Below are 2,767 nucleotides of genomic sequence, written 5' to 3' on the forward strand. Positions count from 1 at the left end.
AGAAATCTTCACAAAGACCCTTTTCTCAAGAGGCTCCTCTACCCTGTTTCAGGGGAGGGCTTTTATTTTGGGGGATGGGTTTCACATCTTTATCCATTTTAACTTTAAAGTAATTATTGAACGGTTTTTGAGCTTATATCTACTTCTCTGTTTTCATTTTTAAAAATTATTTATTTAGTACAGGGTCTCACTACATAGTTCAGACTCATAGTAGTGATCCTCCTGTCTCAGCCTCCCCAGTGCTGGGATTACAGGTATGCACCACCATGCCTGGTGTTGGGGGCTGGCACAGTGTGCCCAGGTTCCAGTGCCAGAACAGCATGCAGTACTGGGGACTGAACCCAGGACCTTGCACTTGCCAGACAGATGCTCAGTTCACCAAGCTATCTCCCCAGCCTGTTTTCATTTTTTAGTACTGCTTTTAATAAACAGAGAGCAACAGAGGGCAGGCCTGGTAGCTCAGTGGACTAAAGCACCTGCTTAGGCAGAGTACAGTGGCCAGGGTTTGATCCCCGATGTACTGTGCCAGCCCCACCCCCATCTCAGGGGCATGCTGAGGTGGTGATTGAGACTAGGCATAGTGCTGCGCCCCTGTAATCCCAGCACTTGGGAGGCTGAAAACAGGAGGATCACTACAAGTCTAATCTATTTAGTGAGACCCTGTAGATCCGATAGACCCTGTCCTAAATGCAGAAAAAAATAAAAGAAACAGAGAACAGTTGTTTGTAGTTGTGCAGTATGGTGTGAGGTTTTAGAATACCTATGATAATGCACAACACATGATAAACAGTGTATTTAGTATAATCATCCTCTCATGCGTTGATTATTTCTCTGTGGTAAAAGCATTCTAAAAATATTCAATAAAGTACTGTTAACGTGTGTGTGTGTGTGTGTGTGTGTGTGTGTGTGTGTGTGTGTGTTTTAGTCTAAAAGGGATTTGGGTTGGGGGTGCAGCACCCTGGAAGAACGTACACTTAGCATGCAGAAGGCCCTTGGTTCAAGTCTCAGGGCCACAAAACAAACAAACAAACAAATGAACATAAGACTTTCGGAGGTCTAACCTCAGCTCTACCCCAGAACACAGCCTCAGACCTCAGACTGCCCAGCAGCTGCCAGGGCCGAGTCCACACAGGTTTGCTATGAGAATCAAATGACCCAGAGGACATAAACGCACTTTGCCAGTTATGAGACAGCCACACACGCGGGTGCTCTGTACCGGGCGCTGCGGGGCTTGGCGCAGCATCACAAGGTGCCAATGGTTTTCCACGTCCCTGTGTTAAAGAGGCACGTGGTGCCTTGCAGTCCCTCTAATGCTTCTGAGAGAAGGTAGACTTTCTTTAGCAACGAACATGACTCAATAAATAATCTCTATTACAGTTATTTCCATATGTTTCCACCCTAACAGCTCAACCAGGCAGCAATCAAGTGAACTGTCTACACACTGCTCCACTTACTGCAATAGCCAGAAGAATGGGGGCTGGTTGTTGGGTTGTGATCTAGCAGCTGCTCCAACTACAGACCCTGTGCAGCCCTGGACAGTACAGCTCCAGGTTCAGATAAAATTGGTCTATCACTGCCCTTAGCCAAGTCCATTCTTTCTGAATGTAAATGCTGATTTTGTGCTATTCGTCCATGGAGTACCATGCGTGATCAACTACCTCCCTCATACAAACAGGAAGGAACGCCAAAAGAGGGGGTTGCCGGGGAGATGGCTCAGTGGAATAAGCGCTTCCCTGGCAAGCGCAAGGGCCTGAGTTCAATCCCCAGTTCCAGAAAAAAAAAAAAAAAAAAAGGAAAATTTCCACTCTCCTGCATTACAAGGCTTTTGAATTTTCCTTTAAATTCCATCTAGGCACAGAATTGGATTTGCTCTTCAACGAATGTATTTTTATCTATACCTGGCAAGAATCTAGCACTAAAATTACAAGATTTATTCCATTTTAATTCTATTATGAGGCATTTAACCACAAATACGCCCAAAATGAAAAGATAATTTATCATTTTGCTTGACTGAGTAACTCTCTTCAATTCAAATTCATGAATCTGTAACGCTGGGAGGAGGCTGGGTGATTAAGTGTCCGATTAGAGAAAATAGATTAACCTGGCAAACATAATAAATTTGGCTCGTAAGCAGGATGGCTTTATAAGGCTCACGATAGCTCTCCCGTGTAGACTCATGAACCACTTCCTCCAGCGATGACTCAATTGAGGTAGTTGAGGCACAGAAAGCAAATGCATGTTTATAGCTTTCTCTCTGGTACCTCAGGGAGGTATTTAAAGGCATAAGTGATTCAGTTCATAACTAAATACACACTAAATAGAGAACCTGTAAGAAAAATCATAAAAAAGTAAAGCCCAAACTCTCAAATGTTCTGGTTTCCACTTAGCTAATAACTATTTCTAGATTCCAAATTTCTAGATTATTTCTGATTCTGTCTCTCGTCTCTGTGTGTGTGTGTGTGTGTGTGTGTGTGTGTGTGTGTGTGTGTTTCTGTCTCTGTGTCTGTCTGTCTCTTTCTCTCTCTTTCCCTGCCTCTCCCAGTCCCTTCCTTCCTCGCACTTTCCTTTTTCCTCAGAAAAAAGAAAATCTCCCTGCCCAGTTTTATTTTTAAACTCCATGGCTGTGTTCAGGACACTTCTGCTGGCCTAACTGGCCTGAAAGAGAGTCAGTTGAGCCCAAGTTTGTCACGTGCACCCGAATGCTTGAATAAGAGACCTGTTCCACAGCCTGTCACTGGAGCTCCAGCAGGGTATGGGGGGGGGAGGG

At 44.5% G+C, this 2,767-nt stretch overlaps 1 protein-coding gene across 1 annotated transcript in view; it reads left to right on the top strand.

The window, feature by feature from the left end:
- Positions 1-2,663: 2,663 nt before the first annotated feature.
- The window catches only part of Hrasls (HRAS like suppressor), a 25,973-nt gene continuing 25,869 nt past the window's right edge, over positions 2,664-2,767 (top strand). The window contains exon 1 of the mRNA XM_023700921.1: positions 2,664-2,750. The gene's annotated coding sequence lies outside the window, so the exon portion shown is untranslated. The remainder of the gene's footprint in view (positions 2,751-2,767) is intronic.

Source organism: Octodon degus, unplaced genomic scaffold, assembly GCF_000260255.1.
Source record: "Octodon degus isolate 3935 unplaced genomic scaffold, OctDeg1.0 scaffold00128, whole genome shotgun sequence".
In the NCBI taxonomy this organism is placed as follows: domain Eukaryota; kingdom Metazoa; phylum Chordata; class Mammalia; order Rodentia; family Octodontidae; genus Octodon; species Octodon degus.